This window comes from Adiantum capillus-veneris, chromosome 18, assembly GCF_014529385.1.
Source record: "Adiantum capillus-veneris isolate H3 chromosome 18, ASM1452938v2, whole genome shotgun sequence".
NCBI lineage: Eukaryota > Viridiplantae > Streptophyta > Polypodiopsida > Polypodiales > Pteridaceae > Adiantum > Adiantum capillus-veneris.
In genome coordinates, this window is record NC_140948.1 from 15,059,275 (window position 1) to 15,084,226 (window position 24,952).

The 24,952-nt window shown below is 42.3% G+C and overlaps 2 pseudogenes; both read right to left on the reverse strand.

The window, feature by feature from the left end:
• Positions 1 to 6,161: 6,161 nt before the first annotated feature.
• On the reverse strand, positions 6,162 to 6,600 carry LOC147435265 (large ribosomal subunit protein uL15x pseudogene; annotated as a pseudogene).
• A 297-nt stretch (positions 6,601 to 6,897) lies between these two features.
• LOC147435266 (small ribosomal subunit protein eS27y pseudogene) lies at positions 6,898 to 7,315 on the reverse strand (annotated as a pseudogene).
• Between the last annotated feature and the right edge of the window lie 17,637 nt (positions 7,316 to 24,952).

Below are 24,952 nucleotides of genomic sequence, written 5' to 3' on the forward strand. Positions count from 1 at the left end.
TAGGATGAAGCCTCGGCAATGCTTCATCAATTTTGTATAGATTAACTATACTAATGCCACTATTGGCCACCATGACCTTCAAGTGGGAGGTTGTTGGGGTGTAGGCCAGGTGGCCGTGGGAAACCAGCCTTGTACACTTAAGTTCACCTATTCAATATAGGGAGAGAAAGAGGAAGTGTTGACTTCACTCTTTCTTCTCCACTAACCAACACAGTGGCTGCCTGTGCATCTTCCCCTTCCCCATTTCTCTTCTTCCCCTCTCTTGCACACACTCCGTACACGCACACGCGTACTCATCAGTTTCATATGAAAGCTTTGCAGCCTATTACTCCATATGAAGCATGGCATGATAGGAAGCCTTCTATTGAGCACATGCGTGTTTTTGGTTGTTTGGCATATGCTTTGGTGCCACAAACACAGCGCAAAAAATTGGATGATAAGGCTGTCAAAAGTATTTTTGTTGGTTATAGTGCTGAAAGCAAAGGTTACATGTTGTATCATCCGCAAATAAAGCATATCTTGGTCTTATGGGATGTTGTGTTTGTGGAAGATTCTGTTCAGCCCTTGTTCTCATGTACTAGAGACAGTAATGTCAGCTCATAAGACATTTATGACACTTTGTTGCCTCTTTTCGGTGTTGGAAGTTTGAATGTAAATTCCAATGAGGCAAATGTACAGCCTATGGGGGTTTCAAAAAATGTTACAGATCAGCCTATTACTGATGGAGATGTACATGATGTACTTGATGAGGAAAGGGCTGAAAATGAGCAGGCTAGAGGTATGCCAAAATGATTGGTGCATAATTGCGTGACAGTAAATTGGATGCACCTTTGTCTAGCCGTACTCGTTCAGGCTCTCACCATGCATCTTATGCATCAGATTGTTATGTTTTGGTTGTGTCTAGCTAACATGATGTTGAGGAACCTTTGTCTTTTGATGAAACAAAATTCAAAAAATTGAACGGCTGCCATGCAGTCAAAATATGATGCACTGATAGAAAATGACACATGGATTTTATGTGATTTGCCTCTTGGAAAAAAGGCCATTGGTACGAAGTGGGTTTACAAGTTGAAACGCAAGCCAGATGGTGAGATTGATCGCTATAAGGCTCGACTTGTTGCAAAGGGTTATGCACATAAAAAAGGCATAGATTATGAAGAGACTTTTGCTCCCACTTGTCGTATGACTATTGTGCATTTTCTATGTGCATTGACAACTCATTTGGGTTGGGATGTACATCAATGAGACATTGTTACTGCTTTCTTGAAAGGTGACATATTTGAGGAAGTTTATGTAACGCAACCTTGCGGTTTTGTCAAGAAAGGATAAGAGGATAAAGTGTGAAATGTAACAAATCTTTGTATGGGTTTAAGCAATCTCCTCGTGCTTGGTATGAGAAGACTGACGCTCATTTGTTCAAACGAGGCTCTTGTAACAGTCCAACAAAAAGCACATTGTATGTAAAGCGTGAGGGTGATGTACTTCTCATTGTGGTTCTCTACATGGATGATTTGCTAATCACTAGACCAAATGAGAGACATATTGCTGAATTTAAGGCTGATTTGAATGCTACTTTCAAGATGAAAGATTTGGGGCTGTTGCATCATTACTTGGGTATACAATTTAAGCAGTGTGATGATGTTATTGCCTTGTGTCAGAAAAGTTACAAGAGAGAGAGAGAGAGAGAGAGAGAGAGAGAGAGAGAGAGAGAGAGAGAGAGGAACACTACACTCTATGACAAAGAGTACATTCACATTAGCTGCCTTGGACCTCTACAACCCTAACTTTAGCTACCTGTGTGAGCTTCAGATTATCATATGTATTTTAGGTACTTACACACTTCAATATGGGTTCCTCCTACAATTTTCTCCGCTAAAAAAGGGACGCTATCGCTTTGGAAAACCCCAACCCCCCATTGAAACCTGTATTTTGGCTGCTAATAAGAGATCTCAATGGTTGTGAGAAAGTCGCTCGGTTTTGTCTTTGATCGAGAATGTTTGCTCGCTGTTTGGTAAGACTCGTATTTATCTGGGTACCTTGGTCTTTGAACATGTTTATGTTTGCCTGTAGGTAATATAAGTGAATAATTAAAACACACACAATTTGCACTTAGATCCATTCTTACCATTGGATTAGGACTAGGCTCCCATTATTACGCTAGGTCGGGTTACTCTGGTGGTACAATCAGTCTGAGCTAGAAGGGGCTAGCTTCACACGGTCCTTATGAATGTTTTCTGAGCGGTTGAAAGGTTGAGGCGGCTACCAAAATATTACACTACACGTTTTCTTTATAGTTTGCTCTAGGAAAAAAAAATCCTAGTTTCTTCCTTTTATAATATTTCATTTCAAGTAATTTTTTTTGGGACTTGTCTAACTATGCCTCCTTCAGGCAGTTTCCTTGTATCAGGGTTTGGATTTACCAATGGAGCCGCTTTCACGGGCTTCACTCTTGGTTCTTAGATGCATACAAGATGCGAAAGCATCTGCTCTCATTGTGGCCTTGTTTAGTAATCCTATTACCTCTCTAATTCACACAGTCTCCTTAGACAAATGGGTCAAACTTTGGCTATTTTGGTTAAAAGCGGTAAGGAGGGTGTCTCAGTTATCACTGACATCATTGCTAATATCCCGACTATCTCTAAAGCTCATAAAGAGGACTTGGCTAAGTTCTCTTCTGATGGTGCTGAGCTAGCTAATCTTCTCAAAAAGCAATGTGGACTCAACCCAAGCTCTGTCACGGCCCCGACTATTCCGATTCTCCCACTTACCAACAGTCTTTTCTGTAGGGATGCTATTGCGGCTGAAGCTGTTAAAGAGTTTCAGAAAGATTTATGTTCTCTTAGTGAGACTTCTATTTTGGAATTGGTACCTAAGGTTTCTAGAATTTCCCCTTTCTACCTATACGACAAGTGGAGGTTGAATCTTTAGGGGTGGAACACAAACTTTGGTTACTCCCAAATAAGGGGGTTTCTGGCTCCTATCTCAATAGAGACCTGGTTTTTTTGGCCAATCTACCAGCTGCTACAATGGAGGATTCTTGGCTAAAAGTACTTAAAGGAGTGCAATGTTTGAACAAAGGAGAGCTGATTAAAGCTCCGTTCAACATGAATTTTTTGGATTCTAAGAAGTGTAGCTCTAATGCAGGTCTTTATGTGAGAACCAAAGGTCTCATGGAATTCAATAATAACAATGCGGATTGTTATGTGAAATCAGTCTGGAATATTTACAGACCATATCTCAAGTGTGCTTGCAAATTTCTTGACCCTAAAACATCTTGTGAGTCTAGCACTATATGGTTTGACCATGCTGTTTGGTTTGCAATCAACAATCTAGAATCATTTTTTTTGAAAAAGCCTACATCCTTGTTACCTATACATGTGGTAATGATGTGTGTGAACACATGAGGAATCCCAATCCTCGAGCGAGTACTTCCGAGCGGACAAAAAACCGAGCAAGCATAAGCAATAAAAAAGATTAGATCAAGATCTCAATAATTACTCTATAGAGTATAGTGTAGCAAAGTAACCATGTTGCATCTCAAATAGTCTCAAACAAAAGAGCCATACTCTTCCTTTAATGTGTTCACACACATTAAAATAGTCTTAAACAAAAGAGCCACACTCTTCCTTTAATGTGTTCACACACACATTGATACACATTCATATTGTTGCTTCTGAACCTTCTCCCTTAGCATATTCCAAAACTCTTATTGTGCAAACTTATTCTCCATGGTAAATTCACATTTTGCAGTTGTTGTCATAATTTCGTGCACAAATAGATCAAAAGATGGTAACTCAAGTGCCACATGTCCATCATAATGCATAGGTAGCTCTTGAACTTGAATGATATCCTTTGCTTGCTTGAGTTCCATGTGTAGGCTGCTTTGTGAAGGCATTGCATATAGTATACCAACTACTCTGGAGGGACCATCGGACTATTACTAGTGTGTCCTTCATTCCAATGCCTTGTGTGCTTTCAATAGCAATGCGAACCTTCTAGAATTGACATTGGCCATGATTGAGAAGGAAGATTTGTTCACCACAAGCAAGTTCAATAGCCTTTATCTTCACCTGCTCTCCCATTAGAGTTAATGGATGCAAATTGAATGCATTAGTTATTTTATAATGTTGTATCACAAAAGAGATAGAAATTGCATAGATGCTATCGTCAAACATAAGAACAATCTTGTGCCCACATTGTCCTCCATAAATGGTTATGTGCCTAGCCATGGTTAACTGCACGATGAGGAATTCCAAACTCCAAGCAAACCTTTCCGGGAAATCATAGAAAAGAGGAAAACCCCACAAGATACATAGAACTTAAATCATAATAGAAACATTTAGCATCAAATTACATATTACAATCTATCTATCTTGTCTCTAAACGTCTAGAGAATTCCTTACGGAGACTTTAATCATCCACCCTTATATTAACTCCTTGAATATCCAAGGTTATGCTCCCTCCTCCAATCACGGCTTGTGGTCATCAACATTCAAGCCATGGTAGATGCTTGGACAAGTAAAAGTGTGTGTGTGTGCGCATGCAATGTTGTGGAGGGGGGAGGAGGGTTTCTCAATACATAATATTATGGCAAGTGCTTGTAGGGAAGTTATAGAAGAAGTAGATTTGGTAGATCGTATTGGTAGGTTGGAGCCAATATGAACAATGTGTATTTGCAATCTTTGGTGCTAGATTGTACCTTATTGAAATTGGGGAGAATTTTTTTTGAGTGAGTGACTCCATTTTGTCTAGCTCGCAAAAAAGATCTTTCAGCGTATAATCATGACACTTGAATAACGAAGAGGAAAGGGAAAATATCCTTCACATCACATACTTTGGAAAAAAATAGTTTTCATGGACTATGGACTCTTTTAGAGTTTTCATGGTGAGTTGCAAAAGAGGAGGCCCCAATCACGAGGACTTTGTGGCCAAGGGTGGGAGAGGTAATGAAGATCATAAGGTATTGTCGACATGAACAATAATCACCACTTGCATGCAATAGCTTGGCAATCACCTCTTATGCAATGCCTTTGCAATCATCTCGACCCCATCTTTCAACGAGAACAAAGATGAAGAGTTTGGGGTGTGTGTGTGTGTGTGTGTGTGTGTGTGTGTGTGTGAGAGAGAGAGAGAGAGAGAGAGAGAGAATGAGGTTCATCTTCCACAATTTCAGGATCACAGTCGAGGAATCTTTTCTCAAAAACCAGCCTTTCTGGTCGCGCGTAAAAAATGAGTGATGCACCGATGCCCTTGTTCAACAATCCCTACCTCCACCTTCTTCTAGAGTTCCACAAAAATGGGCCTGACTCCATCACTGGGCAGCGAGCTCTGCATGGAAGGGATGTGCATGCTCTCAACCAATCTAGCCAATTACGCTCTCTCTCTCTTTGGAAAAAACTTTAGAAAGACATTTCCAAAACATCAGATACAAGCCCGTCCAAAACACTCAAAAGTCACTCAACGTCCATCCAATTGATGGCTTCAACCACAATGGCAATGCTCGTAGTATGCGTCTTCTAAGAGTTCTATGATAGAAGTCAAAATTCATGAGCCTTCTTCCTCTCCTAGCTTCTGCACTAATTAGACATCTCTCTACTTCCTAACAATAAGAACATTGGTACGCTGATTTTGGTTCTAGATATCCTCCTTGCGTCTAAACCTTTGTTGTGGCTCCCAAACGTAACTCTTCATTTTGTGCGGGATCTCACACGGATAACGTGAGAGTGAATGGCGCATGAAACATAGTACTGCATTTTGGCGTAAAGCTTGGAAACTGTGTACCCATCATAAACGCAAGCATCCTACACATCTTGCAGAACAGCTTTTTCAACAATGTTCCTTACAAGAAACTGCTTGACAACCTTGTCCTTGGGCAAATGTCGCCCACCTGACGGGGTTGGTGTGGCCTCTTCCGTGCTTGTTACATCCACCATTGTGACGCTTACAGTCATGGCTGCTTATGCCGCAACTGCTTCCTCTTCGTCGTGGAGCTCTCTCCCTCTCTCTTCTTCTTTTTTAATATAAGGAGAAAGTTGGCTACATTCAATCATCGCTAGGACATCAAAACCCATCTCTGCAAGTCCCCATACAAAAATCCTTTATTGAGAAGCAAAAAAAGCCTCATCATCCGCCTACACGTTAATAGAAGGGAAGATCTGACCTCAAGCAGTGAGAAGGATGGCACCACCAGCCTCTTTGATCTTCTTCTCCGCAAGCTTAGAGAAGAACTTGGCTTTAACGACCAGAGGAGTGGAGGGAGCATTGCCTTTACCTAGCACCTTGAAGTACCCGAACTATGTGACATCCAACAAGGGCCCCTTTCCTTCCGCAGCAGACTTCGCAGAGGTCGGACAAAAGCGAGAAGAGACGATCAACATTCACAATGGGACAGTAGAACTTTTTCATTGTCTTGTGGAAGTAGCGCATACCTACCTTCCCGAAGTACCCAGGGTGATATTTGTCGAACAGAATGCGATGGTGGTGCATACCTCCTGCATTACCGCGACCTCCGGGATGCTTCCTGTGCAGCTTGCCAATTCTTCCGTGGCATGCACTGATGTGACCTCTCTTCTTCCTGTTCGTCTTCAACCTTGTCATCATGGCGGCCTCCCTACTCTCGAATCAGAAAGTCTCTCTCTCTCTCTCTCTCTCTCTCTCTCTCTTTTTCCCTTTTTTTTTTGGTAATCAACCACACTAAACCTCAAAAGCTCAAATTCCGATTTTGTTCACACTTTACAATCAAGTCCATAAGAGACCCTCATTGAAAGCTAACACTCGAAAATGTGGATTCGCATAAACTCTGATTTCGATAAAGAAACTCTGATACTCCTCGGCTTGGAGGATGAACTAGGTGTACATAGGGGGCTGGTGAAGATGTGGAATTGACAAGTAAGATGCTCAATCACCCTTCTTTCTGAAGGAGTGGCCTTCAGTAATGGCCTTCAGTAAGTCGAGCACGGCCTCCTGTCGGCTGGCACAATACCGCCGAACAGTTGCCGCACAAGACCACAGGAATGGCTGAACACAATTGTAATGCTAAAACATCCCTGGCACTTCACATCCATGAAATATGATGGACAAGTCGCTTGAGCTTGTGCTTTTTGTTCTCCACCTCTGCGGGCGGATGCAGCAAGTCAATGTCATTTGAGAGAACCATGGTGGCGTATCAAAGAAGGCACCGTGAAGGCTCCGTTTGCTCTGCTGCAAAGATGGTCTGGAAGCGCCAGCACTCTCGAGCAAGGAGGCACAGCCACAGTCTCTCTCTCTCTCTCTCTCTCTCTCTCTCTCTCTATAGATGCTGCAAAAGATTACTCATTTGAAGTGGAGTCTCTCTCTCTCTCTCTCTCTCTCTCTCTCTCTCTCTCTCTCTCTCTCTCTCTCACACACACACACACACACACAAAAATCTCTCAAAGAGCGCGCGCCTCCACGCGCTCTTTGAGAGAGTTGAGTTTTTTGTGAGAGAGAGACGTCTCTAGTAGAGATAGCAGGGCTCAAAGCAAGCGGACAGGCAAGGTTTCAGCGACAGTTTTGTACTAAAGATCATATCTTTACTACTACTACTACTTGCTCCGTTAAAAAAAAATCGATTGTTTCAAAGATTCCTCCCGTCATCCCTTTAAGGTTTTGCTTGTGCTCCATCTTCAAGCAACTATCGTGCAGAGCCATCGCCCGCAAGCCTCGCCAGCCCTTGAATCAGTGCCCCCCCTATTGCCACGCTTTCTCATACAGCCCCGGCCTCACGACCCATGTCAACATCTTCTCTTCACATCAAGATCATATCTTTACTACTACTACTACTTGCTCCGTTAAAAAAAAATCGATTGTTTCAAAGATTCCTCCCGTCATCCCTTTAACGTTTTGCTTATGCTCCATCTTCAAGCAACTATCGTGCAGAGCCATGGCCCGCAAGCCTCGCCAACCTATTGCCAAGCTTTCTCATACAGCCCCTGCCTCACGACCCATGTCAACATCTTCTCTTCACATCAAGTGAAGGCAGCCTCTTTCTCCTTCGTGAACCAAAGCCCCACGAAGCTCTCTCTCTCTCTCTCTCTCTCTCTCTCTCTCTCTCTCTCTCTGTGTGTGCAGAGCCATGGCCCGCAAGCCTCGCCAGTCCTTGACTCAGTGCCCCCCCTATTGCCAAGCTTTCTCATACAGCCCCTGCCTCACGACCCATGTCAACATCTTCTCTTCACATCAAGTGAAGGCAGCCTCTTTCTCCTTCGTGAACCAAAGCCCCACGAAGCTCTCTCTCTCTCTCTCTCTCTCTCTCTCTCTCTCTCTCTCTCTCTCTCTCTCTCTTTCTCTCTCTCTCTCTCTCTCTGTGTGGAATTTGGAGACGCAAGCCTACAGGTCTGAGAAGCGCTGCATATTGAGGGGCTGGTGAGGAAGAGGAGGAACCTTGAGAGTGAGCCTCACTCTGTGTGTGTGTGTGTGTGTGTGTGTGTGAGAGAGAGAGAGAGACAGAGAGATGAAAATGGAAAGAGAGGGAGGTGTTTCCACGTCTTCTTATTCCCTTTTTCCTTAGGATATAAACCCTCTCCTTTTTTCATTTCTAACTAATGCCATTATTTTTTGATTTTCTATAAGCTGGTACCCCCTACTGGCGCTTTGTGGATTTCTCATTCCATTAAAAGGGTTTTTCCAGCGTTCCACTCCCATTCTATGCTTGTATCCTCTCAATAATAACCACCCTTCAATCTCTATAAAGAGCAAGCTTAGCTTTGCTGATTCTCAATGAGAAATTTGAGGGACAAGTGCCCCTTCCACCCATACTCTCTGGTTGAGATACGTTGGGCATCGGAGATGGAGGCAAGTCTCCGGAATTCAGATCAGCTGGGCTGAAGTAATTTTCATCTTGTTCATCTGCAGGCGGATTTGCATCAGGAAGGGGGCAGCGCCTACAGGTATTCATTCCATCCAAATTAGCTGCAGCAATTCGGGCTTGGTCAAGCATGAGACATTGCCAAGAGAGGGCCATTGGAGAGGGTAAAAATGCGACATCTGATTCAGCATTTACAGATTTGGACGAAAATTCAGCCTCGTCCATATCCTTGTCGACGTCCATCAATGACCTGGCTATCGCCGAATCTGTGAGACAGGCATTGACTGCAAGATGGCATCAGAGAAAACATCAACATCGGTAGGAGCTACTAGAGCAGGTTGCAGGGATTTGCATGGTCTATCAACTACGGCAAGGTTTTCTGAGGTGGCTGCACTGTCATTATTATCTGCTACGGTTTCTGAGGTCAGGATGTTGAAGATATCAAGTGCTCCTACATCATGCTCATCAAGAGTGTCCAAGAAGGTTTTGATAGTAGCAATCTCATCATAGGTTGCAGCAATGAATGCTTCGTCTGGACTATTGGCATCACCATCATCGAGAATGGCGGCATCTGTGGTTGCATGCAGAACAACAAGTTTTGCAGGAGCGAATGCGAAAGCCAGGGCAGCATTCTTCGCTTCAAAAGCTATTAATTTGAGGGAGATGGTGTCAGTATTGGCCGTAGCACTTTCGTCTGCATATGGTGCGGCTGCAACAACTGATATGTCTGCATCAGGGTTGATGACGTCTTTCTTGGTGGCAGGGGTTGCCTCAGTCACATCAGCATTAATGGCAGCAACATTAGCATCTACATTAGTTGTAGCATAAGTAGTGAGGGTTGAGGCAATTGGTCATGAATCCAAAGTGTGAGCCGTTACAGGTTGGTGAGAATCGGCCATCTTCGGTTGCATTTAAGCGGGACACCACATTGGCTGCGTGATTGCATGCGCAGTAGTAGGACAAAGGCTCAACGCCAATTAGAGAGTCGGATGTGCTTGATATAATTGTTGCAGCAGAATAGACAGGTTCGGCATCACGTCCAAGGGTGTGCTTGTGGGTATGGTAAGAGGAGCATAATATCTTTCGAACATGGCGAGGATTCTCTCTGAAGAATGATGCGCAGTGGTTGCAGGTGGGCATTTTGCCCAGTCCGCTTGAGAATTACAGCCAGAATGAGCCACATTACAGGATTGCTCATGGAGAGGCTTTTTAGCACCACAAAGGGCATGGCCAGAGGAAGTATCGTCATTGCCACCAGAGGGTAATAATTGCAGGGCTCTCTCATTGTGTGCAGGATGCAGGTGCAGCATGTGAATTGTTGAAGCCTTGTGCATGATGCCATGCAGGGTATCTTTGACAGACATAGGCTGCAGGTCGTGGACCCGTACCCAGCGATTGATACCATGTGGGAGTGAAAGGCCAGGAGGCCTCCCACTATCAAAGGCACATAGACTGTGTATTATATGAGAGATTCCATTAGTGTGTGTGTGTGTGTGTGTGTGTTACACAAAGAAGGAGAAGAGAGAGGTAGAGAGAGAGAGAGAGAGAGAGAGAGAGACAATACACACAGATAGGTGGTTAGGCATTATTGGATTGCGATGATATGTGTGGATACATACGGTAGTTAAATAGGATGATGATGAGTGATCTGAACGGATGCTCATACCCTTTGGGTTCTCGAGGCATGATAGCTAGCATTTTTTTATTTTATTTCAATAGTATCTAGCACCAAACGACGGTCCAATCCTCTTGTCTTGATCCACGAGAGTCAACATGCAACGCACCCTCTTCACGTATTATGAGCGCCACTATTCTGAAAAAATGTGTCTCAACATAATATGGTGTCATTTTCCATTTTAAAACTGCCGGTTGGGAAAAGGGAAAAATCCCCCCTAAAATAGAAAAAATTAGTATAACAAATCGAATAAATAACCCATTTTTTTCAAGTCTCCTCTTAGCAAATTCAAGGAAAGGAATTTTGTATGTTTGAGAAAATGATTTTTCCCTAGCATTGATGAGCGTGTTTGCACACAAGCCGCGGCAATGTGTTGATGACGAGAGAGTTTTTTGACTGCTTCTATGAAATGAAGCTCTTGCCAGTGTTTGCAAAAAACGTTTTCAGCAACCAATGGGAAAAAGGAAGAGCATTGAGCATTGGTAATCTCCCAGTTAGTGATGGTTTCAGTGCTTTTACCAGTTTTTACACCAAAATCCTAGTCAATTTCCATCAAGTTGATCCTCCTGCCTAGCCATGATTTTTCAGCTTTTGTCCTTTTTAAAACAACATTAAAGGTCAATTTTCTATGAATGTTGGCTCTTGCAAGCTAACTCTATAAAAAACAACAGAGTTAGTTGGAGCAAGGCTTCGTTTAGCGAGAAAACTTTTCCATGCTCAGTTTATTCAAGGGTAAGGAAAAAATGCAGCTCACGTCTGCTTTACCCCAGCCATTCACGCATGTGAATCTCCTCTATGTTGAATCTAAAATATCCCACATTAGTGCAATAATGTATAGAGCACTGAACGAGAGGTGTGTTTGTTCCACTTCTCCCATCGTCGTTCTCAATAGGGCAACACAAAACAAGGATGCATTTAAATACCATGCTTATAATATGTCTTCTCTACAACCACGCCATTCCAAGCACTTGTCAGAGGGCCCGCATCTAGCTAGAGGAGGCCATGCTAGACAGAAAGGCTCATTCTTGAAGAGAGACCATAGTCCTTTGAAACTTTTGATTTACCCCTCCTAATTATATGTTTTAGGGTGATTTAGAAGGGCGACTTGTAGATTTTATTTATCTCGTGCTTCTTTTGAAGGGGTAACATTTTGTCTTACTATTCTCTTTTTTCTTTGCAGTGCAATGATTCAATAATGTTCTTCATTCACTGGTATGGCGAACCACCATTTCTTTATATCACTGAAAGTACACCTTTTTTTCCTGCACATGTCATTTTCTATGTTCACCTTTTGACACACGCACATACACACACATGGGTTTCGCTCGTTTTTTTGTTTGCTCGATAAAGTTCGCTCGGTGTATGGTAAGAGTCTGAACACACTAGGACCGCCGGGGCATTTTTTCCCTCTTTAGGAGGTTTTTTCCCCCGAGCACTGTATAAACGCCCATCACTCTAGGGCTATCCATCTTTCCATTGCACACTAAGTGATACACTCTCTATTGTGTGCCTTGAGCTTCCTTCATCTTCTCCAAGCTGTGTGCGTTTCTCTGCAGCCCTAATTCCAACAATTGGTATCAGAGCAGGTTGCGTCCTCCCGGGCTTAGTCGCCAGCAGCTCCAGTACACGCCTGTTCACTTTCTCCGATTTCAGTGAGCTTTGGCAAGCGTTTGCAAGTCGACAAATATTTCAGGCTCATTTTGGCCTCCGTTTCCACTACAGGCAAGTCTGCACAGTCAATTTCATCATTTTGTGCAGAATTTCTGTCAATGTTGTTTTCTGCATAATAGGTGCCTCATAGTCTTCTACGGTTTGTGCTATATAGCACGTGTTGTTCCCGCTCCATTTCTCCTAGGCAGTTTTCACATCAGGTGCAGCATTTACCATGGCTAACAACAACAACACACATGTGTTCAAGATGTTTGCTATTGAGGACAGGTTGGATGGGGACAATTACCCTATGTGGGCTTATATGATGCAACACGTTCTTGTGTCAAAGGGTGTCTAGAATATTGTGCAGGCATTGATGTACGTCCTAGTTCTGAGGATGTTGCAGGTCTTGCTGCAAGGATTGATGTTGTTAGAGTTTTTTTGCCTACGGCAGAACAAGCTCGTTGGGATGTTAAGGATGCGCAAGCTCATGCATGATTGCGTTGTTTGTGAAGTGCACCATTGTTCCTCACATTCGTTCAACAAAATCTGCAAAACAGGCTTGGGATATTTTGGTTGGTCTTTATGCAAGTCGCAATGAGGCTAAAATTGCTTTGCTGCGTAAAGAGCTGGAGTCGAAGATTATGCATGAGGAAGATGATATGGACACTTTCCTTGCTAGTGTCAAGGATATCAATGAGCAACTCATTTCTGTAGGTGAAGTCATTTCAGACAGTTCCCTAGTGCAGATTGTTCTTGATGCCTTACCAGATTCTTACCAGACTTTTGCTAGTACTTGGAGACTTATGACCCAAGGAAATCCTGAAGTTGTCAAGTTTGATGCATTATGCACATTGCTGTTGCAAGAGTCACTTGCCAGAAAAAACAGGACTAGGCAGCGTGCAGTTGAACAGGCTTTTATTGCTTCTCAAAAGAAATGGTGGTAACAGCAATGCAGCCACTTCTTATGGTTCTGGTGCGAGTAGCAAAACTTATGTTCCTAATGCTTCTGCTGGCAGCACTTCGTCAGGCAATTTTGGTGACAAGGGCAAAAAGAAGATGCGTTGCCATTATTGTAAAGCTAATGATCACTTGATCAAGTCGTGTCCTAAGTTGAAGGCCAAAGAGGCTAAGAAGCAAGAGGGTGGTTCCACTGCAAATGCTGGTTCCACTACAAATGCATCCATTGTTGAGTCTTCTGTGAAAGGAGACTGTAATGCTAATGTTGATGCAGAATGGGCTTTTAGCGCAGAGTGCACCCACAATCCTGCTGTCCATGATGCATGCTTGTCAGTTGCTGCAAACTCACATGTGTGGTATTTTGACAGTGGTGCTACAAAGCACATTACCTCACATCGTGAATTGTTTACCTCTCTCGAGTCTGTCCCTCATGGGAATTCAGTCACTTGTGCCAACAATGCCTCTTATCCGGTTCAAGGAGTTGGAAAGATTGTGCTTATTGCTACACATGGCAGTTCCTTCACACTTGTTGATGCACTTTATGTACCTGGGATCAAGAAGAATCTCTTGTCTGTATCCGCACTTGCTAGACTTGGACTTGTAGTCAAATTTGTGGATGACAGATGTACAGTTCATGATCTCAGTTTTGGTGATGAAATTGTTGCATCTGGCATTTTGTGTCGTGGGCTGTATAAGCCCACTTTGTATGACAAGTGTGGACAAATTTTTCAAATGCTGTTGCAGATTCAAGGGCTATTTCAAATGCAAAACTTTGGCATGCACGTTTTGGTCATCTGAATTTTGCCAGTTTGCTGCGTTTGCAGAAATCTGATATGGTTGCTTCTTTGCCGCCTCTTGAACCACCTATCAAACATGTTTGTGAAGGCTGTATTTTGGGTAAGATGCAGCGTTCTAAGTTTTCAAAGGATGGTTCAGTTCGGGCCACATGCAGGTTGCAGCTTGTGCATAGTGATGTTTGTGGGCCCATGCAAACTCCATCCTTGGGCAATTACGTGTACTTTGTGACTTTCATTGATGATTACTCCAGGCATGCATGGGTATTTCTGCTTAAAGCGAAGTCCGAAGTTTTTATGTGCTTCAAACAATTTCTGGCTATGGCTGAAAATGTCTCAAAATGTACTATGGGCACCCTCCGTTCCGATCGAGGGGGAGAGTGTATGTCTCATGAACTTACTGCATTTCTGGCGAGTTGTGGGATAAAACACCAATGTACAGTGCCTTATACACCTCAGCAAAATGGTGTTGCTGAGAGGAAAAACAGGACACTGACGGAAATGGCACGATGTATGGTCCAAAGTCAAGCTTTGCCGCATTCTTTTTGGCTTGAGGCCATCATGTGTGCCACTTATGTACTTAATTGGTGTCCTACAAAAGATTTACAGTCTATTACTCCATATGAAGCATGGCATGATAAAAAGCCTTCTATTGAGCACATGCGTGTTTTTGGCTGTTTGGCATATGCTTTGGTGCCACAAACACAACGCAGAAAATTGAATGATAAGGCTGTCAAATGTATTTTTGTTGGTTATAGTGCTGAAGCAAAGGTCACAGGTTATATCATCCGCAAACAAAGCGTATTCTCGTTTCACGGGATGTAGTGTTTGTGGAAGATTCTGTTCAGCCCTTGCTATCATGTACTAGAGACAGTAATGTAAGCTCACAGGACATTTATGACACTTTGTTGCCTTTTTTCAGTGGTGGAAATACGAATGTAAGTTCCAATGAGGCAAATATACAGCCTATGGGGGTTTTTGAAAATGTTACAGATCAGCCTATTACTGATGCAGATGTACATGATGTACCTGATGAGGAAAGGGCTGAAAATGAGCAGGCTAGAGGTATGCCAAAATGGCCACTGAACTTCTCATATCCGACCATCAGAGTAGAAGCTTCTAGGAAGATGTTAGAAGATATGGAAGCACAGATTAGAGCTATTCGCCAGGACATTAAGGCAGCTCAGGATAGACAGAATCACTATGCAGATAAGAACCGTTCGGAAAGAACTTTCAAAGAAGGAGATAAGGTTTTTCTGCGAGTCAGACCAAAGAAAAGCAACTTATCTCTAGGCAGATATAAGAAGCTAAGCCCAAGGTATTGTGGACCATTCGAGATCATTAAGGTTGTGAGTGACCAAGCTTACAAGCTAAAGTTACCTGCAAACTTGAAGGTTCATGATGTATTCCACGTCATCTTACTCAAACCCTATATTCCTAACCCTGATCAATTTTTAGACTCAGATCAGATAGTCATGCCAGCACAAGGAGTTCTCAAACTCCAACCTGACTATGTACTTGAAACAAGGGAAAGGAAGTTGCGCAACAGAACTATCACGGAGCATCTAGTAAAGTGGAAGGATTACCCTGAAGAAGATGCAACTTGGGAGGACGAACCAACGCTCATAAAAGATTACCCAAACACATTCTTGAGATGAGGACATCTCAAATTTTTCACGTTGGGGAGGTTGTAAGATCTCTGACCCCGATCATAAAAGCACCATTGTACCATGAAACGAACATAATAAAAAAAGTTACTATTTTTAGCAGTTTTCCAAATTCTGTCAGTGCCATGATGTTCAGAATGTTTTAAAGCTTCGAAATGTGAGTTAAAATAATTTTTGTAAAAAAATTCCAAAAATAGCAAGTTTTTGGTCACCCGACCCGTCCAATTTTGATCGTCTCGAAAAATTGCACCCGTACCCCAAATTTGAAAAAATGCATTTTCGGACCCCGGGGGCTGCTAAATATGGCAGGTACTCGGGCCAGTACGCCTTAGTTAGAGCTTGCTATAGTAATTTTCGGCATCAAAATCCGACTCGTATGACCCGTTTTAGCCTAGAACCAATTTTCCTAAAAATTGTCTGGGGAGGTACCGGGGGCCCGGGACTGTGTGGGAACAGGTTCCAGCCCACTCCAGATCAGCTTTAGCAGCTAGGGGGCGCCCTCTTGCTTTGTGGGAGTCCTGGGAAAGCTGCCAAGCCAGCAACTCAGTCTCTGAGCCAGTTAACCAAGCCTACCTGACACTTGGAGGGCAGGGAACTGGACTTGCCATGCTTAACTGGAGAAGCTCCTAGATGCATTTAGCAACCCAGATCGATTTTCAGCTTGAGGAGGCCTATTTAAAGACCTGCACACACACACACACACACACACACTTATGCTCACACACACACAGTGCATACACACACACTTACACACATTGGGAAGGTGCTGCCGGATCAAACACCTTATGAAGAAGAAGCAAGGAGGGAGGTGCTAACGAATTTTCATCTCAAGAAGCTCGATTAGATCAAAAAATCGAGAATATTACCAGATCTTAATCACGGTAACGACAGTTTAATTAATGCCATCTGTAAATCTTTTTCTCTACCATCTAAATTCCTCACTATTATGTTTATTCCTAGTCGTAATTCTCTATGACTACTCTCTAAATTCTCCTTATCCATATTCTATTATGTGATCATCATTCCATAGCTGAATTATCAGCCATTCATCACTCTCGATTAATGATTAGAGCATAATTATCAGAATTTTCTCTCTCTAGGTAGCATAGTAATTAATCGGTAAGCTAGTAATTGTGTAGATTGAAGAGAATCACTCTTTTAATCACTCATTAACAATGAAGCTTAATTAAATTCATTCTCTTATGCATTAAGATGTAATTAAGGAGGAATTAATCTGTCATTAAGACTCTAAGAATTGGTTTTCCTCACACATATGCCTAAGGTAAATCTGCATCGTCTATTTGCCATGAAATAGTTTAATCATACTTAATTCAATTCTTTGGGAATTCCAATAGTGAAATCCTAATTATTCTTAATCATGTGAGTCGAATAATTATCTTAGAGCCGGTTCCCATAGGATTATGTGCCATCCTTAATGATTGCTTTATGAAAAATCTAGATCTAGCATATAGGAGGGATTAATTAATGTCACTAATCTACCCATTGGATTGTTATGATGCTTGCGAACCTTAGCTCTTTCTCCAAGCTAATCATTTAAAGTAGTGAGAAATGGCCCCGGTTAAGAGGACTCGCTTTGGTGGAGCCCACGACCACAAGGCAGGAACGAGCAAGGTGAACGGGAAGGGAAAAGCTCCCATGGAAGAGCAAATACCGGCCATCTCATGGGCCATCGACGAAAAAATGGAAGAGGTAGATCATAATTTCATTCAAGTTGTTTAATTTAACATTGCACATGTTTAGTTAGGAAAGAAAATATCCCCAAACATGTTGGAGAAATCCGACGGAAACCTCGGCATTGAATTCATTGTACATTAAGTTCTAAAGTAGGAAGGAAATGATTGATGGGTATGCTGGTTGCAATTAGGAAAGAATGTCTGCTAGGGAAAATTTAGCTCGACATGTTCATTTTAATTCCAATGTTGAATCAGTCCTGACCCCCGTACTGATCACAGGGGGCATAGTTCCTCGTTAAGGGCTCTTGAATCCACGACTTGCTTTCTATGCGGTGGATACCCACGACTTGCTTTCTATGCGGTGGGAACCCACGTCTTGCTTTCTATGTGGTGGGAGTGTCCATGACGTGCTTTCTATGCGGTGGACATACCTAGTTGTATGGGCAGCTAGGCGACAACGGGAGGAGTGAACTCTCGCTGGAGGGGGGATGTTGTACCTCCAGATTATTGGAACTTTTATGAATAAGTTTGAGTAGAATTTTTACTAGAATTCTGTCTTGGTGTTGTTTGCAATACTGGTTGAAGGGCTGTATTATCGAACAATGTGATTCGGAATTAAACACGGAATCTTTATGTTGAACAACCTTTGTGGTAGTAATTAGGTCACACAAGGAAGTGTGAGTGTGGGGGTGGAAAGTGGGGGCTTGGCTCAGGTTGCCAATGCCTACGAGATGGGTGGTCCCGATTGGTCGGGAACTCTCTGTCCCCATTGTGCTTACTTTGATATTAGTAATACTCATTGCCCCTAGAGCGGTGAAATCTCGAGAGTACGTGCCTCTGAAAAATGGGGAAAAGGCACTCGAGGTTTCTCTCCTCTTGGAAGGTGGGTCTTAGGAATCCCTACATAGGTTAAATCACGCTTCCCCTACGAGGTGGAGCTAGATCTCCTTGCTAGTAGGCTCGAACTCAATTCACTTTGTGATGAGAGATCGTCCGCTAGATGAACCCAGACCACTTTGTTTGCTTCCGCTATAGATCTAGTGGCCACCAGGTTTACCATCAGATCCGTTGTTGAGACGACAGGGTGGGGACCTCACAAAAGTTTTCTTTTCTTCGAGATTTACTTGGAATGGGTTTGAATCACATACCTGTGGAACTTCTAAATCCTAGAATGGCACTGTCCGCACTACTAGACTGTCTGGCTGACTTGGCCTTAAAGCTCCAATTGGAGCAACATATCCTAAAGGCTCTTGGTGAAAAGATTAAGACAAACTTGTTTCAAAAGGTCAGTCTTTTGTCTAATAAATGGCTCAGCTTGGATACTACTTGGGTCACTCAAAAAATTATGCAAGACTGCCATGAGCTGACTCGTGATTGGTTTATAGTCAGCCTAGATAAAGCTGCCAACACAATATCAGTTATCTGTAAAAAGCTTGTTTATGATGCAGCCCTAGTAAGGTTGGATGGAAATGAATTTGAAAAAAGCAAATGAAACGTTAAAGGATGTGGCTTTAGCCTTGCTGAGGGATTTGTACAATATGGTATACGAGGAAACATCAAGTAAGCTTCCTGTGTTGTTCCTTACTTTTAGAAAACACAACCAAAAGTTCAGGTGGATTTTTAATCCTTCAAACGGTATCTTTTCTTGTGTTACAAAAGACGTTACTTCCTGCCTGAATCTAATCATGACAAAGGTTTGCAATCTTTGTGCTCAACGAAGAACATGCCTTAAAATATTTAGTGGTATAGAGTGCTGCACTTTTTTTGGCTTGCCATGGATTCATCGGAGGTGTTTATCAACCTACCTACGGATATCTATTGTATCTTCACCGCAGATATTACACTCACTTGAAATTTCTCTTTGAATGATAATTTACTTGCACAAATAAGTTGTACCTTTGTGACATGGATAACAACTAGGATGCCCATGCATCACCTGCATACAAAGCCAATGCTAATAGAATGTTATGTTGTTTCTATGGGTGCAGGTGAGGGCTACTCTCTTTCGTTCAGCTTTAGGTTGCTTTACTATTTGGAAGATTGGCTGCTGGTTCGAAGCTTATGAATGATTTTCTACCTTTTAGGATGGTGACTTGTACCAACGTGATGTTATTCATTTGTACAAAATCATGCTAGGCCAACTTGGCTGCCCCCTCGGTTCTTTTTTTGGAAAAAACTAAGTTCTTTTAGTCCCCACTAAAGGGACATCCCATAGGGGCCAAGGGGGTAGTCCTCTTTGAGACTACCCTTGATTTGCATCAATTCAAAACAACCCGGAGCCTCATGTGCAGCCCTTAGCTAGCACATCCTGTAGGTAGCATCTTCCAAGAGATGATGTCTTGAACACGAGACACATCAAGAACCTGTTGTATTTTCAAATTCGGCTTTAAGCAAAACTTCCAAGGTCTATATTACTCATTTTTGAAAAGCATCCAAGAGGTCATGCCACACTCTAGTGCCACAAGAAAAGCCTTTTTATTTCATCTATTCAAAAAAATCTACCGCTTGATCTATATATCCAATTTTTGAAAAGGTCATGCCACACTCTAGTGCCACAAGAAAGGCCTTTTTATTTCATATGTTAACAAGTGATAAAATCACAAGGCCCGCCCGTTAGAAGACACATGTATATATATAGACATGTACACATATATATATATGATATATATACATATGTATATCATATGAATGCATGTATATGCATATACATATGTATATACACACCGTATGTGCACGTAAAACAAGAATATTCTAAGAGGCAAAGCTAAAAAATATATATATTTTTTGTTTTTTTTGGTAGTGAGGAAGCTGACTCTATGGAAAGTACTGTATTCAAAGCGAAGATGTCAATGTAATTTGGGTTGGTCGAACTAATGTTTAGGTAAAAGTATATGGATTGCTGAGTGATCTGACCAAAAACAAAAACGAGTGGTGGTTATCGTTGTGGGGGGGCAATTTTTGAGCCAAGCGTGATCTAAAGTTGAGTTGTAGATTGTTGTGATATCTTGTATGGCTTGAGTATAGTTTCTAGGTGCAAGAATGTTGGACAGTGCGTTGTAGTTAGCTGCTTTGGTATCGACATGGATGTTGAAGTCCCTGAGGATGATACTTTGGGTGGTGCGAGCAGTTCGGTTGGTGAGAGGTTCTAGACATGCCATCATCTGGTGGAAGATTGCTCTGGGAGATCTGTAAACATCAATAATTTGCAGTGCGGAATTTTCTGACAAGGCAAACGTTGCTTCGATTATCTCAATACCTGCTGCAGATAATGATTCTATGGATTGTAGTTTGAGGTTTGATTTGTAGTATATTGACATCCCGTATCCATTGTGGTGATGAATGTGTTTGAATGTAGGTGCAAGGTGGTTTGTTTGATTATATTGTTTTGTTTCTTGGAAGCACAGGATATCTGATGAGCTGAATGCTAAATCCTTCTTTATGTAGTTTGAGTGTTTTTGCATGGAGACAATGTTCAATGATTGGATAATGAGATGCGTGTGATTTTTTATGGAAGGACATGGATAAACTGATTGCCATTTTGCTTCTGCTTGAAGGCGTTGGAGCTCTTTGAGAACGGCGCTGTCGACTTTGATTTGGTTGGGTTGAATTGGGTTGAGGATGTGAAGGTTGGCAGGGTCTTTTACTCAAGATAAAGCTGTGTAGATCAACCCATGAGTCTTGATTCCCGAAGGATCGAAAGCAACTGCTACCATCGTGAGCCCTGGTGACCTGTGTATTGTGTGAGCATTTGCTGCCTGAATAGGGAGTTGTGTCCTAGAAACCATGTTCAGTGTGTTTTTCCCAACTTGAAAATCTTTTGTGGTTTGAAATATTGGTGTCCACTTTGGTTCAATGGTTCCGTGGTATAATTGTTGATTGGTGTAACGTTGCTTTGCGCCTATGGTGGCGTCAAAAAATGCTATCCATGCTGTGTAGACACCCCGTCTAGTTTCAATAATTTTGAGTGTTCCGTCAGCTCCATTGACCAGGCCATCTGAAATGTCGATGTTCCCTGCACAGAGCTCCACTATCATGCCTGGCTTAAGCTCAAGAATGGATGCCAGTCCTGCTGTTGCTTGAGGATCATTTGGGATGACGAGATTTTTTGAGCATGTTTTGTGGTGTTTGTCTCGTGAATGGATGATATAAGACTGGCCAACCAAGTTCATGTAGATGAGGTGATTGTGTTGGTTCTTGGATTGGTTTGTGAAGAAGAGGTACGGTGTGTTGAATATGTTTGTTGGTGGTTTGTTGAAGGCTGAGTTGATGTAAGCTAAATCTTTGTTACTCTGGGTACCAGTCCTGATACGGTTGAGCAAAGCCACAAATTCTGTGTTTGTTTGGCGCATTGTTTCTTTGAGGTCATAACATTTTATATGGGTGTGCCAAAATGAAGACCTCAATATCCCACAAAGTTTTTGTGGTTGGGCAAAAATCCATTGTTCACGCACAGGGCTTGCTTGGCAAAGATCGCCACAGAAGATAACATCAAGGCCGCCGAATGGTTGACCATGTCTATGTTTGATAGTGCGCAATCTTGTGTCGATGATATCGAGTAACCTATTCCCAATCAACGAAGCCTCATCAAAGACGACTAGTTTCAGATTTTTATATTGTAGCGAGAGTTCTGCCAGAGTGTTGTTCGATAGGTTTGGATTGTGTTGTATAATGAGGGGCAGGCGCAAAGTTGAATGAATTGTTGTGCCACCCAAATTATACGTAGCCTTTTCTGTGTAAGCCATGAGCAATGCTGCAGGACAGTCAATGTCATTCTCGACGGTTGTGTTGTAGTGTCGTATCAAACCTTGAATGATAATCTGGAGTGTGAATGTCTTGCCTGTGCGAGGACCTCCAGTCAAAAATAGGTGGATTGGGTGTGTTTGGTGCAAACGTTTTCTCAGCATAATGTCATCAAATATTAAGCGCTGTTCGTAATTCAGCTTGTCGACTAGAGAACGGTACTCATCATTAGGAAGCAAAAGGGTTTTGGAGCTAACTCTAGGATGTGCTGCAGGAGGCCTTGAGTTTGGAAAATCTAGATTCACCTCATATTGGAATGCCTCTCCAGTGGTTGTTGAGCCTGAGTTGGACGGCGATGAATGTTCGTTTCTACCAGACACAAGCTCAATCGAGCAAAATTTTTGCTTGTTCCGAGTTATCTCAGAAATGTTATGCTCATATCTATCCCTCCACAGAGGCGTTGACTCCTCAAGCTGTTTCTCACAACCTGCAAATGGCAAAAAGAGCAAGCAAACCTCATGGTAGTGTCTTTCTGAGTCTTTTGTGGGGCTAAAATTTGTATATCTAATGATGCGAGGTTTCTTGTTTTTGTGCGGTTTGCCTCGTAGTTGAGAGTATTCGCTTGCAAACTCTGCAAGGCATAGGTGTTGTAAATTCATTGGGCGTGAACAATATTTTGCCATGATGTCGTCGAAGAAGATATTTTCGTCATCAGGATGGAGAGAGTCCAGCATTGCTCTACGTTTTAACAGTAGTGTCCTTTGGTTTGCATAATCTGCATTTATGAATACGAACTGCCTTGAAGCGCTATGCAATGGTAAAGAAAGAGCAATGTATGTAGCTTGTTGAGATGAAATCTCTTGAGCATTAATCATAGCACTCCCAAGTTTTTTAAGCCTCTCCAATGTTTGAAGATTTTTTTGCTTGCAAGTGTCTAATGCGGTTTGGAAGGCTTTGCTTAGTGTGGAGTCATTTTTGGTCATATATGATGTGCAGTATGCAGCTGCTCCATGGGCGTTGAAGATAAACTGGATATCAGTATTGGCATCCCAAAGCGTAGACAACGTTTTGTTAAAGTTGTTTGTATAGATATCCTTGGGATCTCGTTTCAGCAAAAGTGTTGGTTCTGTGACTTTGACTGAGAGTGACTTGATGTAAGTTCCTTCATCCATGGAAAGGTAGTCCATCCATTCATCGAATGTCATGTTAGGAGAGTGGCCAAGCTCTACTAGTTTCTCATCAATCCTCTCCTTGTTTGCAAGTAGAGCCCTCTTTTTTTCTTCACTCGTCGCAATTGGAAGCAAGATTACTGTCTCCCTTGAGGGAGCATGCGGGAAACCAAAACGACATGCTCTTTTTCTTTTCTTGCAAGCCTTGCGATGAGAATGTGTTTGTGCTCTCAACGTCTCATGCAAAGAATCTTTGTTGGTTGAAATGTATTTATCTACAAAGGCTATGACATCATCGTTTGTTGCAACGCCAAAGCATGGTGCGTCCTTGATCCAAATCAAGCCATGATCGTGTTGGCTACCTCTGTGTTGGAACTCAGTAACAAAAAAGTAGTCGATGACTTTCCCCAAGATAGCACTATCTCGTTTTATCTCAAGCTTCATGGCTTTGAACCTATGAACATAATATCTTGCCGTTGTAAGTGGATCAGCTCGGACAAGCGCTTGAATAAATGCAGCATTGTTTGGATAATCAGCCTCTTTAATCTGTGGATTCAGTTTCTTGAGGCAGGCTTGTAACGGATCCCATCTTTGTTCAGCACAGGAGAATGTCACAAAAAAAGTGGGATGGCCTAGTTGTCTAATCATAGCAAAGATATTGCGTTTGAGCTTGTTTTTGTAGTCTATTGATGTCCGCAAATTTTGGAAGTCATGGTAACCAATTTGTGAATTTAGAATTTGCTCAATGTTGGTGGTGGCCTGGACATCTTTTGCCTTGAGTTGTTTGCATTGTAGTTTTCCTTTTCGAAGCCGCACCCATATAGATGACAACACTTGCGAAATGACAATTTTCATTGTCTTGAAGAAAAGGTTTTCGATGTTGTTTGCAAACCTTTTGTCCTTATTTTTAAGCTCCCATTGTGCAACTTTTTGGTATTGCTTCTTCGCAAAGGCATGATATTTCCTTTTATGGCCAAAGAAAAGGGATGGGAATGATAGCTCTTCACAAGCATCGTCATCAAATATGCTAAGTGGACTATACCCTTCACAAGGTGCCACACTCAAGGCTTGACCATTATGGTCGACAACCTGTTGCACAAAGTAGATCCCATGGATGAGCGTGTCAAATTCTTCAACCTCTCCATCTTCGTTATTGTTGCCATCAGCCACGTCACAATCAACATTAAATGAGAATGTGGAAGCCCATGTCTCATGCATGGAAGCTTCATGTTCAATGTATAATGGTGTTTCCAAGAGACGAGATAATGCCTCAACTACGTATGCTGGACGGATAGATCCACTTAAGTATGCATGGTTGTACTCTAATTTGCGCTTGATCTCAATGAGAATAGTTGCTCCATCATGCATAAAACGAGGAAGGATTTTTTGCACTCTTGATAAATCTGCCATGACATTCACGATACTGCCTCGTAACCCATACTGACCTTTGTAGTTAAGCTCACGTATTTGCGCGAAAGGGATGCGAAGCGAAACTAGACGAATCTCCATTGAATTCAGGTCTTCAACAATAGCAATTTTAGGGTTGAAAGTCATTTCACCATGCATACAAAAGCGTGGAACTATTTGTTTTGAGAGAGAGTCCTTGCAAGGTTTGCACACTTGAAGTGTCTCAAAATGATCCGAAGACATGTTTAGTCGCAATGTTTTAAGGGAAGAAGTGGTAGGACCATCCAATGGTCGCAAAGCTTTTTGAAACAGTAATGTATCACATGAGGCACATGGATGCATAGGTGCGTCATTTATGGATTGGAAAAATTT